At 43.1% G+C, this 15,487-nt stretch overlaps 1 long non-coding RNA gene across 1 annotated transcript; it reads left to right on the plus strand.

Moving 5' to 3' along the window:
- Positions 1 to 1,444: 1,444 nt before the first annotated feature.
- Positions 1,445 to 12,480, plus strand: LOC120056767. Its single transcript, XR_005477828.1, has 3 exons — positions 1,445 to 1,549; positions 2,482 to 2,628; positions 12,442 to 12,480. It is a non-coding gene; the product is annotated as an uncharacterized LOC120056767 (long non-coding RNA).
- The last annotated feature ends 3,007 nt before the right edge of the window (positions 12,481 to 15,487 follow it).

The following is a 15,487-nucleotide window of genomic DNA, read 5'->3' on the forward strand; positions in this document are numbered from 1 at the left end:
GCAGCCCAACTCTGATCATTTTTTAACCACTAATTGGTCTTTTGACCAATCACATCAGATCTTTTCACATCAGAACTTTTTCAGAGGTGATCTGATTGGTCAAAATACTAATTAGTGGAGAGAGGGGAAAAAATCTGAATTGGGCTGGCTGTCTAAACGCGTATGAAGAAGTATAGTAGGATGACATCCTATTGGGTCTTTTGGCAAACAAGAACTCTTGGTGAGACTGTTAAATTCTGCATTGATGGGACCCAAAGCCACGATGTAAACAACAACTGCTCCTCACCAATGATAAATCTAATCTCTTTTATAACGCAGCTGTGGAGAGATAAGGGTGCTCTCTAATCCTCTCTATGGGTGTAAAAGCTGAGTGCAGGACTGCTGGTGTTAACAGTCTGTTGCATAGCCTACTACTACTGACAACAAAATAAACCTTAGTTGGCCGAGAGTCGTCTGCTCGATTGGTCAACTTTTTTAAACGTGTATTTTTTACCTATATAGACACACCCTATGAGTATTAATAAAATCAACTATATGTAGGCTAATGAGCTTGTCAGACGCTTTATGCCAGGGTACCCCAACTGGCAGCCCACGGGCCGAATTCCCGCGAGTGGTTTTCTTAGGCACCCAACGTTTTCAAAAAATAAATACAAAAAGGAAATCAGCTCCAAGTGATTTTAATTTGGGAAATCTGTTCAAGTATTTCCACGCATAATAGAGAGATACGTGATCATATACAAATGTAAGCAAAGTTTGAAATGTTTATGTTTTAGTAAAATATTATATCTGTTTGGGCTTCTTGCGATCATTTTGCAGTCTACAAATTATTTGTAATTATGTTCTGGCCCCCCGACCATCCGCTTTAGAAAACAATAATAAATCAGCCCGAGGCTGAATCTAGTTGATGATCCCTGCTTTAAGCACACTGTGATTAAATAATTAAGACAAATGACGAGGGATCAGGATAGCTTAACCAGAGGAAGAAGAAAAACTGTTCCTGACCCTCTTCCTCCTGCTGGCCTTTGCAGATTCTGCTGTTACGCTACACCAGAGGTTGGCAACCTTTTCCATTTGTAGTGCCAATTTATCTACCGATCTGCGTGCCAGTTATGACTTTTATATGCACATTTACGTGGAACAGTTTAATTTAATTTATAATAAAGTTTTCGCATCTCAAAATCATTATCATGTGGTTAATCAAAATTCTAAAAGTAACTTATATTGCCAACTACGTAAAAATTGCCTACAAAAAGCCAACAAATAAACACATTGCAGCCCGCAGGTAGAAAATATCCTGATCAAAATAAATATCCTATAAATCACATTGGCTGTGCATGGCCTGTCTGCAAGGAACTAGAAACATTGTATCAACTATTAACTAGGGTCTGGCCTGAAGCTCATGCTAGCAAACTAGAAACATTGTATCAACTATTAACTAGGGTCTGGCCTGAAGCTCATGCTAGCAAACTTGCAACTATGTATGAAATATTCTGGGCCCTGGACAGACATCGCTATAGGCTATTTGCGCCAGGGATAAGAAGTAAATCAGGTAAGCCTATTTTATGACATTTCCACCGGATCAGATCATGACATTTCTTTCCTCTTTCACACTATGTGGTTATCGAAAGAGCTGGAACGATTTTTCAAATAGGCAACATTTGCGCGCAGGCCAGGTAGTCTAGGACTATGTATAATCAGGTGCGCGTCCTTACTCAACATTGACGGGAGCGATACAAATAATAAATTGACAACTCCTAAATGGAAATAAACCAAAACTTGTTCCTCACAAGTGTAGCCCGCAAACATAATGACTCCGACAATGAGAACGGTAAAAGATTGTATAAATATATTGAATGCATTAACGGAAATTACCGTAACCAAACATTTTAGATTCTAAATTATGGGAATTAACTGTAAATGTGATACTGATTTGGTGATTTGGGGCGGCAGGTGATTAGAGTGTTGGGCCAGTAACCGAAAGGTTGCTGGATCGAATCCCAGAGTTAACAAGGCAGTTAAGCCACTGTTCCCCGGTAGGCCGTCGTAAATTGTAAATAATAATTTGTTCTTAAAGAAAATGTACTGGTGGTGTGCCTCCGCAATGGATTAGTCCACAGACGGGCGTGAATCAGACAGGTGTCTCATGTGCCATAAATAAATATATTTTAGACTGCTCGACTAAAATAAAAATTAAAAATAAATCTTGATAGACTGTTGGTCTATCGACCAAACAATCGACTAAATGGGGTCATCCCTAAACAGCCTAAACCTTGGACAAAAGGTCAAAGCCAAAAGGTAAATAAGGCCATCGGAGGTAATACACAGACTGAATATATCACGGGTAGGTGCTGAGGAGAATGAGAGGGTGACTACCCAGCACTTAGCCGATTTACTGAAACACAAAAACACTTTACGTCTTAAAAAGGCTGTGGCTTTGCTAATCCTGTGAATTTCCCCTGCGATAATGATCATTCCGGACAGGTAAGCTGACCTGCTGGAACCCAATTAAAAGGCCTCAGGCGCTGGGCTGGCTGGGGAGAGAGAAAGGAGGGATGCTGAAAGAGGAGAACAACATGACAAGAACGGCAAGCCGATGAACTCTGAGGACTGTGGCTAGCTATTGTTGAGGTAACAATATAAGCCTAGTGGCTCAGAGCGCCGCTGCGCAATCGTATCTGCTGTGTCGAGGCTAGTTCTGCTCTCTCAGAAGGCTGGCAGGTTCTATTGTCCTGGGCAGGGAACACAGTCCTTTCCATTCAATCACGCTAAATACCCTGCCTCATCCATGTGCACAATTGCTGTGGTACACACACACATACAGTTCTAGGCATTCAACATGATCACAAACCAGTTTCTCAAAGACGGACAGCTTGAACAGCCGACTTGACAGTAGCAACGCTATTCTGTCTGTGACGGTTAGTCTTGTAACTAAGTAGAGTGGTTGTAAAACGCAACGCAGTCACCAATTAGTGCCTAAGTATCCCAGGGAATGGTTTGGAAATGAGAACATGACACAAGGTTGGTGTACAACATGTGTAAGAGATCACAGAGGACGCAAAGCACTTACATCATGTTCCTGCTAAAAGTTTCATTTACAGTATGCAACTTATAATGCTGAGGTTTCATTTGATAAGAGAACTACAAGTTTAGTACAAAACTCTAGAAAGAGCCACCTATCAAATCCATTGAGACCCACACAGCAGCCCATCTAGGTCTCAATCTCTCTGACTTCAGGTTAGACTTCCCGACACAGTACAACCCTGAGTCTAGGAGGTCACAGTGGGATGGGGAAATGTCTCATCATCCAGACACGCACAGCGAGACGCACAGTGAGACACACACAGTGAGACGCACAGAGTGACGCACAGAGTGACGCACACAGTGACGCACACAGTGAGACGCACAGTGAGACACACACAGTGAGACGCACAGAGTGACGCACAGAGTGACACACACAGTGACACACACAGTGACACACACAGTGACACACACAGTGACACACACAGTGACACACACAGTGACACACACGATAGGGGCAGTGGAGCACAGCACCAGGGTGGTATTCATTAGGTTAGACCAAAGCGTTTGTCAGTTTCTCCTATTGGTTCCTAATGTCTCTAATTGTTTATCCAGAAGGCGACATCAGCTGTCAGCTGCTCACCAACTGCCATGTCATTACCATCCAGACCCAGTACATTATCCTCCATAAGTATGATCTGCCCAAAACATGGAAGCAATCATGCTTTTCTGATCGTCGACCAGAAGGTTTTTTCAAGCGACTGTTTCCTCCACTCTTGTTGACAACGGTTTAGCAAAGCTTTACATCACAGGGTCTCCTCAAATAGATGGTTCACACATAAATCAAGGCTTGTGATGTGAGAGGTTTTCAAAGACATCCCACGTCATCTCCTCTGATGTGTAGATCAGAGATACAGCTGTAAACATCATCAAATCTTCAGCAGACCTCAAAAGAATAGAATTGATTGTCTAAACATAATTCTATAGACACCTGCAGATCTCTCCAAATGCAAGTGACAGGATCTAGTGGAAAGATGTGGCATGTGGCCTCAGTCAGCTTGACTTTACACCACATTTGATTTATGAAAAAACGCTGAAACATGTCATTTAGTACTTGAACTATTTCTATAACGTGTTTGCTAGTGATGTATGATTGACTTCTCTGAAAGACACAGACTGGACGAACCGGTTAAGTTACCGGATGGCAGTCACATGCAAGTGATACATGAACAGATATTGTACTGTATGTAATGGAGAAGGCATCAGTCACTGCTATGTAAGTGATATGTATACCATGGGGCCTCTGTTGCATAGGAAATACAATGCACAGGCTGGAGGCTTGATTTCATATACATTGTTATGTCATCTTATATTATACCATATTATGTAGGTCATTAGGATCACACAGTTCAAGCTTTTTATGTTCATCCTAGGCAATGCTTATGAGTGTGGTGAGCAGAGTTCAAAGTCCACCTTTCCAGAAATAAGTCTCTCACCATTGCCACTTGCTATAGACCACCCTCTGCCCCCAGCTGTGCCCTGGACACCATATGTGAATTGATTGCCCCCCATCTATCTTCAGAGCTTGTGCTGTTAGGTGACCTAAACTGTGACATGCTTAACACTCCGGCCATCCTACAATCTAAGCTTGATGCCCTCAATCTCACACAAATTATCAATGAATGTACCAGGTACAACCCCAAATCCATAAACATGGGCACCCTCATAGATATCATCCTAACCAACTTGCCCTCCAAATACACCTCTGCTGTTTTCAACCAAGATCTCAGTGATCACTGCCTCATTGCCTGCATCCGTAATGGGTCTGCGGTCAAACGACCACCCCTCATCACTGTCAAACGCTCCCTAAAACACTTCAGCGAGCAGGCCTTTCTAATCGACCTGGCCCGGGTATCCTGGAAGGATATTGGCCTCATCCCGTCAGTAGAGGATGCCTGGTTATTCTTTAAAAGCGCCTTCCTCACCATCTTAAATAAGCATGTCCCATTCAAAAAATGTAGAACCAGGAACAGATATAGCCCTTGGTTCTCTCCTGACCTGACTGCCCTTAACCAACAGAAAAACATCCTATGGCGTTCTGCATTAGCATCGAACAGCCCCCGTGATATGCAACTTTTCAGGGAAGCTAGGAACCAATATACACAGGCAGTTAGAAAAGCCAAGGCTAGCTTTTTCAAGCAGAAATTTGCTTCCTGCAACACAAACTCAAAAAAGTTCTGGGACACTAAATCCATGGAGAATAAAGGCACCTCCCAGCTGCCCAATGCACTGAGGCTAGGAAACACCGTCACCACCGATAAATCCACTATAAATTTAGATTTTCAATAAGCATTTTTCAACGGCTGGCCATGCTTTCCACCTGGCTAACTGTGGATGGAATTTATATGTTTAAATGAATGATTAAAATATTCCACCCCGAAACTATATAATTGTATGAAATTGATTAGAATCTTCGGTGAAATATATTAGAATCATCAACCGCTAAACTGCAGAGCGCCAAAAAAAATAAAAAATAAAAAAAATATTTATAATCATGAAATCACAAGTGAAATATACCAAAACACAGCTTAGCTTGTTGTTAATCCACCTATCGTGTCAGATTTTGAAAATATGCTTTACAGCGAAAGCAATCCAAGCGTTTGTGAGTTTATCAATCACTAGACAAAACACTAAGGACAGCTAGCCTTAAATTAGCTTGGTCACGAAAGTCAGAAAAGCAATCAAATTAATCGCTTACCTTTGATAATCTTTGGATGTTTGTACTCATGAGACTCCCAGTTACACAATAAATGTTATTTTTGTTCGATAAAGATTAGTTTTACAACCGCCATTTGGTTTGCGCGTTATGTTCAGAAAACCACAGGCTCGTTCCGGTCCTGAAGGGCAGACGAAAATTCCAAAAAGTATCCGTAATGTTCGTAGAAACATGTCAAAGGTTTTTTATAATCAATCCTCAGGTTTTTTTAACATACATAATCGATAATATTTCAACCGGACGGTAACCTATTCTATACTACAGAGAAAGAAAATGTCGAGCTACATCTGTCGCGCGCAGGAACTAATCAAAGGACACCTGACACGTTTTGAAGAATCTCGCTCATTTTTCAAAATAAAAGCTTGAAACTATGTCTAAAGCCTGGTCACAGCCTGAGGAAGCCATTGGAAAATGAATCTGGTTGATACCCCTTTAAATGGAGGAGGGGCAGGCAACGGAACAGGGATTTTTCCAAATAAAAGGCACTTCCGGGTTGGATTTCCTCAGGTTTTCGCCTGCAAAATCAGTTCTGTTATACTCACAGACAATATTTTGACAGTTTTGGAAACTTTAGAGTATTTTCTATCCTAATCTGTCAATTCTTGCATGGCCAGCCGTTGACAAATTCTAGCATCTGCACCTGAGAAATAGTCCATTTACCTTGGGAACGTTATTTTTCCAAACATAAAAATTCTGCCCCCTAGCTGAAAGAGGTTTAACCTTTTCTCAATAGGGGGTGCTGTTTGCACTTTGTAATAATTTCGTTCCCAAATTAAACTGCCTCGTACTCAATTCTTGCTCGTACAATATGCATATTATTATTACTATTGGATAGAAAACACTCTCTCGTTTCTAAAACCGTTTGAATTATATCTGTGAGTAAAACAGAACTCGAGTTGGAGCAATTTTCCTATGAGGAAGTGAGAAATCTGAAATCTGCAGGCTGTTCTGAGGTCGGTTTATTAATTTGCATGTCTTCTATTGGTTGAGATGCACTGCATACGCCTTCCCCTGGATGTCAGCAAATAGTGAGAATTGGAATGGAGTTGCTAGGCAGATCTGAGGCCTTATAAATGGGCTGGCAACGTGGGGTCCTCTCTTTCTTCCCTTCGCCATGACGCAAGACAGACCTCAGGATGGCGTTCTAGAAAGCTCCCGTTATAGCCCTTAGATATATCCGGCTCTGATTTTATTCGATATAGGTGTTAAAGACATCATAATGTTGTTATTTTAAACCGAGTTATATCAGTTTATATCAGTATATTGCGATTTTCGGGTATTTATTTGTGCTGCGTTCTAGGGAGTTGGGCACGTCTGGCCCACATGGCTAATGTTTACTGCTAATTCCAAAGTTGAAGGCGACAATCTACAACCGAGCAACGATTCTTTTGGAAAAAGGACAACTTGCCCAAGATTCTGATGGGAGCTCATCAAAAAGTAAGAACTATTTATGATGTTAATTCGTTCTGTTGAAAAATGTAAAACTCATATTCCGCCATTAATTTCGGTGCGGTCTCGCTTTAACGCACGCTGTATGTCGTAGTAACGTTGATTTTAAAAATCTAACACAGCGATTGCATTAAGAACTAATGTATCTTTCATATGCTGTCCAACCTGTATTTTTTAGTCAAGTTTAGGATTAGTTACTGATTAGATTAGGTGCCTCTCCCAAGATTTCTCCCGACATATTGTTGGCAGCTTGGCTACTATTCTCATTGTATAACCACGATTTGTGCCGCTAAATATGCACATTTTCGAATAAACTCTATATGTATTGTGTAATATGATGTTATAGGACTGTCATCTGAAGAAGTTTGAGAAGGTTAGTGAAAAAATGTATATCTTTTGCTGGTTTATTCGTTATCGCTATTGTTGGCTTGAATCAATGCTGTTGTGTGGTTGGCTATTGTAGTAAGCTAATATAATGCTATATTGTGTTTTCGCTGTAAAACACTTAAAAAATCTGAAATATTGGCTGGATTCACAAGATCTTTGTCTTTCATTTGCTGTACGCTGTGTATTTTTCATAAATGTTTTATGATGAGTATTTAGGTAATTCACGTTGGTCTCTGTAGTTATTCTAGTTGCTTTGGTGAGAGTTGTGATGGTGGCTGCAATGGTAAACTATGATTTATACCTGAAATATGCACATTTTTCTAACAAAACATATGCTATACAATAAATATGTTAACAGACTGTCATCTGATGAAGTTGTTTCTTGGTTAGTGGCTATTTATATCTTTATTTGGTCGAAATTGTGATAGCTACCTATGCAGGAAAAAAATGGTGGGAAAAAAAAGTTGTGTCTTTTGCTATGGTGGTTAGCTAATAGAAATACATATTGTGTCTTCCCTGTAAAACATTTTAAAAATCAGAAATGATGGCTGGATTCACAAGATGTGTATCTTTCATCTGGTGTCTTGGACTTGTGATTTAATGATATTTAGATGCTAGTATTTACTTGTGACGCTATGCTAGGCTATGCTAGTCAGCTTTTTTACTGATGGGGGTGCACCCGGATCCGGGATTGTGTGCAAGTAGAAGTTAATGATGTGTGTAGTCTTAGTCAGTAAAATTATAATACATGATGTGTGTAGTTTTAGTCAGAATTAGGGTAAACAATATCTGTAAAATATGTCTCTAAAGTATCTTAAACACAGACTGTCTGAGCAAGATTCGGTGCCGACCTTGGCTAGGGGCCACAGAGATTTGGGAAAGGACAGGGAGTGCTTCTCACAGTCCCTAATCTTTGTCAGCTGGGTAGTGGGACGGTGTGTGCGTAGGATACCTTCTGTTTGTGTGCAAAAGTATGTGCGTAAGGAGCTAGTATAAAATGAATGGTTTTGTACAACGAAGGAGCGCGCCCGTGAATAAACATTTTGACTATCGTAGCTGGGCCTCAGTCTGTTTCATTCAACCAGTATCTTACAAATTATGGGGTGCAGACTGAGTCGTCAAATTGAATTAGGTTATGAACATTGAGAACATAATTCTAGTGACACTAACCCTACCCCGGTCAACAGCCCACCACAGCAACTCGCCCAAGCCTCCCCCATTTCTCCTTCACCCAAATCCAGATAGCTGATGCTCTGAAAGAGCTGAAAAATCTGGACCCCTACAAATCAGCCGGGCTAGACAATCTGGACCCTCTCTTTCTAAAATTAGCTACCGAAATTGTTGCAACCCCTATTACTAGCCTGTTCAACCTCTCTTTCGTATCGTCTGAGATTCCCATAGATTGGAAAGCTGCTGCGGTCATCCTCCTCTTCAAAAGGGGGAGACACTCTAGACCCAAACTGCTACAGACCTATATCTATCCTACCCTGCCTTTCTAAGGTCTTCGAAAGCCACGTTAACAAACAGATTACCGACCATTTCGAATCCCACCGTACCTTCTCCGCTATGCAATCTGGTTTCAGAGCTGGTCATGGGTGCACCTCAGCCACGCTCAAGGTCCTAAACATATCATAACTGCCATCGATAAGAGACATTACTGTGCAGCCGTATTCATCGACTCTGTCAATCACAACATTCTTATTGGCAGACTCAACAGCCTTGGTTTCTCAAATGACTGCCTCGCCTGGTTCACCAACTTCTTCTCAGAAAGAGTTCAGTGTGTCAAATCGGAGGGCCTGTTGTCCGGACCTCTGGCAGTCTCTATGGGGGTGCCACAGGGTTCAATTCTCGGGCCAACTCTCTTCTCTGTATACATCAATGATGTCGCACTTGCTGCTGGTGATTCTCTGATCCACCTCTACGCAGACGACACCATTCTGTATACATCTGGCCCTTCTTTGGACACTGTTAACTAACCTCCAGACGAGCTTCAATGCCATACAACTCTCTTTCCGTGGCCTCCAACTGCTCTTAAATGCAAGTAAAACTAAATGCATGCTCTTCAACCGATCGCTGCCCGAACCCACCCGCCCGTCCAGCATCACTACTCTGGACGGTTCTGACTTAGAATATGTGGACAACTACAAATACCTAGCTGTCTGGTTAGACTGTAAACTCTCCTTCCAGACTCACATTAAACATCTACAATCCAAAATTAAATCTAGAATTGGCTTCCTATTTCGCAACAAAGCATCCTTCACTCATGCTGCCAAACATACCCTCGTAAAACTGACCATCCTACCGATCCTCAACTTCGGCGATGTCATTTACAAAATAGCCTGCATCCAATTTGCTGAGTAGAGTGTTGGAGGCTATCACAGTGCCATCCATTTTGTCACCAAAGCCCCATATACTACCTACCACTGCGACCTGTACGCTCTCGTTGGCTGGCCCTCACTTTTTACACGTCATAAACCCACTGGCTCCAGGTCATCTACAAGTCTCTGCTAGGTAAAGCCCCGCCTTATCTCAGCTCACTGGTCACCATAGCAGCACCCACCCGTAGCACGCGCTCCAGCAGGTATATCTCACTGGTCACCCCCAAAGCCAATTCTTCCTTTGGCCGCCTCTCCTTACAGTTCTCTGCTGCCAATGACTGGAACGAACTGCAAAAATCATTAAAGCTAGAGACTCTTATCTCCCTCACTAGCTTTAAGCACCAGCTGTCAGAGCAACTCACAGATCTCTGCACCTGTACATAGCTCATCTGTAAATAGCCCATCTAATCTACCTCATCCCAATACTGTATTTATCTTGCTCCTTTGCACCCCAGTATCTCTACTTGCACATTCATCTTCTGCACATCTACCATTCCAGTGTTTAATTGCCATATTGTAATTACTTCGCCACCATGACCTATTTATTGCCTTAACTCCCTTATCTTACCTCATTTGCACATGCTGTATATAGACTTTTTCTACTGTATTATTGACTGTATGTTTGTTTATTCCATGTGTAACTCTGTGTTGTTGTATGTGTCGAACTGCTCTGCTTTATCTTGGCCAGGTCGCAGTTGCAAATGAGAACTTGTTCTCAACTAGCATACCTGGTTAAATAAATTTGAAATAAAATGAAAATAAAAAAGTTGTATCAATCGCAGTATCCAAGTAACAGAGATAGGACAGCATGCAGGTAAATAGACTTAAATGTACATGTTTTTATTGCCGCATGAATCTGTCGGGCAGGAACCCTTCCTCAGCGTGCAAGGCAATGGCAATCAATGTCACAACAACAAGACTTCACAGGTGGGCATAATTATAACTTCAGTCAGTATTGGCCCAATCAAGAGAACCCAGTCAATACTGACTGTTAATTTATAATTATGCCCACCTGTGAAGTCTTGTTGTTGTGACATTGATTGCCATTGCCTTGCACGCTGAGGAAGGGTTCCTACCCGACATATTCATGCGGCAATAAAAACATGTATATTTAAGTGAATTTACCTGAGTGCTGTCCCATCTCTTTGGATCATATACACCAGGATCCAGCAACCGATTTCAATTCATATAAAAAGGTGGAGTCGAGCACATTGTGTATCTTTTCATCAATCTCAGCATCCCCAATCCCAAATTAGGAAAGACCAAGCAAGAGAGAATCAATTTCACTTAAATAAGAAAATAACGGAGTCACAGCAGGCAGGCTACCACCGATGCAGCTTCCATCAGTACCAGACAGCTATCACACACACAACAAACACTGAGCTCCACATAAAGGTGCATCATAGGGTTTTGTAAGTCAAGAGTGGTTATGTACAGAAAGAGTGACATGAAATGTAGGACCAATACCACTAGCTGGGATGCCAGTGGGTGGTGTATGGCCTCCTTCTTCCCACTCTTTGAACCATGATGACAAAGAAGGAAATGACTCTGTATGCACCATTGAGCCAGAGGGACCACAGAGAGAGGCTGTAGTACAGTTGGCTGAGCAGAGAGGGGCAGAATTAGCAGCCATTGAGTGCAATGAGAGGAACAGCTATCTGACAAGGATCACAGCAGGTGGTTAATAGACAATAGAGCCATCAGAGTCCACAGATGTCAAAATGGCACATAAAATCCAAATCCTATTAAGTGAGTTGTGGCCGTTACAAACATCAGACTTTTACATGACATGAGTGATGTTTGAGGTGCCTCCCACAAGAGGAGCGCCATAGAGGTTATATCTGATTTGATTTATTTAACTAGGCAAGTCAGTTAACAACAAATTCTTATTTACAATGACGGCCTACACCGGCCAAATCCGGACAACGCTGGGCCAATTGTGCGCCGGCCTATGGGACTCCCAATCACGGCCGGTTGTGATACAGCCTGATACAGCCTCTTTCATGCCGTCCCTAGGAGGGGTGCGTCACTTGAGTGGGTTGAGTTACTGACGTGATCTTCCTGTCTGGGTTGGCGCCCCCCCTTGGTTTGTGCTGTGGTGGAGATCTTTGTGGGCTATACTCGGCCTTGTCTCAGGATTGTAAGTTGGTGGTTGAAGGTATCCCTCTAGTGGTGCGGGGGCTGTGCTTTGGCAAAGTGGGTGGGGTTATATCCTTCCTGTTTGGCCCTGTCCGGGGGTATCTTCGGATGGGGCCACTGTCTCCTGACCGCTCCTGTCTCAGCCTCCAGTATTTATGCTGCAGTAGTTTATGTGTCGGGGGGCTAGGGTCAGTTGGTTATACCTGGAGTACTTCTCCTGTCTTATCCAGTGTCCTGTGTGAATTTAAGTATGCTCTCTCTAATTCTCTCGTTCTCTCTTTCTTTCTCTCTGAGAACCTGAGCCCTAGGACCATACGTCACGGCAAACCAGGCATGATGACTCCTTGCTGTCCCCAGTCCACCTGGCCTTGCTGCTGTTCCAGTTTCAACTGCTCTGCCTGCGGTTATGGAACCCCTACCTGTCCCAGACCTGCTGCTTTCAACTCTTAATGATCGGCTATGAAAAGCCAACTGACTTTTATTCCTGATTATTATTTGACCATGCTTGTCATTTATGAACATTTTGAAAATCTTGGCTCTCTCTAATTCTCTCCTTCTCTCTTTCTTTCTCTCTCTCGGAGGACCTGAGCCCTAGGACCATACGTCAGGACTACCGGGCATGATGACTCCTTGCTGTCCCCAGTCCGCCTGGCCTTGCTGCTATTCCAGTTTCAGCTGTTCTGCCTGCGGTTACGGAACCCCTACCTGTCCCAGACCTGCTGTTTTCAACTCTTAATGATCGGCTATGAAAAGCCAACTGACATTTATTCCTGATTATTATTTGACCATGCTTGTCATTTATGAACATTTTGAAAATCTTGGCTCTCTCTAATTTTCTCCTTCTCTCTTTCTTTCTCTCTCTCGGAGGACCTGAGCCCTAGGACCATACGTCACGACTACCGGGCATGACTCCTCCTTGCTGTCCCCAGTCCGCCTGGCCTTGCTGCTATTCCAGTTTCAACTGTTCTGCCTGCGGTTATGGAACCGCCACCTGTCCCAGACCTGCTGTTTTCAACTCTTAATGATCGGCTATGAAAAGCCAACTGAAAATTATTCATGATTATTATTTGACCATGCTTGTCACTTATGAACATTTTGAACATCTTGGCATAGTTCTGTTATAATCTCCACCCGGGACAGCCAGAAGAGGACTGGCCACCCCTCATAGCCTGGTTCCTCTCTAGGTTTCTTCCTAGGTTTTGGCCTTTCTAGGGAGTTTTTCCTAGCCACCGTGCTTCTACACCTGCATTGCTTGCTGTTTGGGGTTTTAGGCTGGGTTTCTGTACAGCACTTCGAGATATTAGCTGATGTACGAAGGGCTATATAAAATAAACTTGATTGATTGATTGAATTCGAACTACTGTTGTGACCGCTTGCACTGAGATGCAGTGCCTTAGACCGCTGCGCCACTCGGGAGCCCCAATTCTGCCACATCCCCTAAACATCTCAACCCCTCCAACCCCAGCTATTTGTCTCCAACCCCTCTGGCCACTAACACCTCCAGATCGAACTAGATGTGAGCATTTACAGTCTGCCAAAGCAACCTGTGACTTCCCTGTGACTGTAGCTAGAGGTGTTGACACTGTAGCTGGGGGAGGCTAAGGAGAGGGGGGGGGGGGGGGTCCATGGTATACCCCCCTGGAAAGAGAGAGTTTGGAGAAGAGAGGCGGGTAGGGGGGTAGTTAGTGTTTCCCTCTAGGTCAGCAGACTGGGGCTAATTCCAGGAGTAGGCTACAGTTTATCTTTCAACAGTTACCACCTCCACTCACACCATGGGATTAAATGCCATACTGGATAATAATGCTGCTGGGATTAGATTACGAACTGATGAGCAGACAACAATAGAGATGTCTGGGGATTGGGAGAGAAACTATTTTTACAACAGCCAGATATCCACCCTCCTGCTGAGATTTGCCACTTAGGTTGCCTCAGTCTCCTCGTCCTTGTCATTTGTATTGGGAATATGGCAGTTTTCTGTAAACAAATCACCAGGGATGATACAGTGAGTTTGAGTACACCGACCTCACTGGGTTGCCAGGTTGTGTTGTGGTAATGTTTACCTCGAGTGTACACTCCCCCTATTGACTGTTTGTAGTATTTACCTTCCTACTCCCCCTCATTGGGGTGAGTTTAAATACTCTGGGTTGCCAGATTGTGTTGTGGTGTTTACACAATCCCCTGCATTGGGATGAGTGAAATCCTGTGGCAGGCAGTTGCAACATAAGCACTGGTCCACCCAGGGAGGGTTAAGGCATGGTCACGGGTAGCATTTGCCGGCCAAGAGCACTTAGAGTACCATCGGTAATTTGCAAGCCGATTCTACATATAGAATTGCGTGCACAGTAAATGTCAGCAGTCAGACGTTCACCAGCGGGTTGTCCCTAAAACACACAGCATCGGGAAAAACAGTGTTTCTGTTGCCTCTCTTCAGTGTATTTGGGTCTAAAGTGTTTCTGCTGCCTCTCTTCAGTGTATTTGGGTCTAAAGTGTTTCTGCTGCCTCTCTTCAGTGTATTTGGGTCTAAAGTGTTTCTGCTTTGAAAACTGTACTGCAAGAAAAGTGTCAAATAAATCCTTAGAGCCCCATTGAGAATGAGACATCATCATGAGACATGTTAGAAGCAATGAAGAGCTGCCCCGAGGAGGGGCCCTGAGAATTTACCTCTGGTTAATTACAAGATTTGATATGGACATGGGTTGCACCACCTCACCCGGATCAGGAGTTTGAGGTGTGTGCGCACGTATAACCCGAGTTGGGACAAGGACAGCATTCTTCCCCATTCCCTAATAGTCCTAACAACAACTGCCTGAGGAGGGCTTCAATGTACCCTTTATCTTTCTGACAGATCTCAGAACACACTTCCCACAGACTCATGTCATCAATATGAAACTGTGTGCTCAAACTTAAGACTATTGAAGAATGGCATTTCAATTAGACAAAGTAGAAAACAGCAAACATTGTATTGGCTTATCTCAATTAAATTCAAACTGGGGATTAGAGTGATTAGGCCATTTGCAAGTCAGGGCCAGGGAACATAAGCACTGTTGTTGCAGCATAGAAATCACAAGCTTTGCATTAGTCCCACAGAAAGTATTACGCAGGTAGCCATAATCAAATACTTACTGCCTGTGGGTAAGACTGACAGTTAGGGTGTCTCAACTCCCCTAACAGAGTACTGAATGTTCAAGAACTATACGATAGTTCCTCACTAAAAACTGTCCATATATAGCAGTTTGTCACTCAGAGCATCCCACACCACTGCTAATAAAGATGTGTTACTGTCAAGCCACTCCCACCACTGACTACCGCAAATTCCACCAAATTGAACCACCACCCAAAT

This window comes from Salvelinus namaycush, chromosome 1, assembly GCF_016432855.1.
Source record: "Salvelinus namaycush isolate Seneca chromosome 1, SaNama_1.0, whole genome shotgun sequence".
Lineage (NCBI taxonomy): Eukaryota > Metazoa > Chordata > Actinopteri > Salmoniformes > Salmonidae > Salvelinus > Salvelinus namaycush.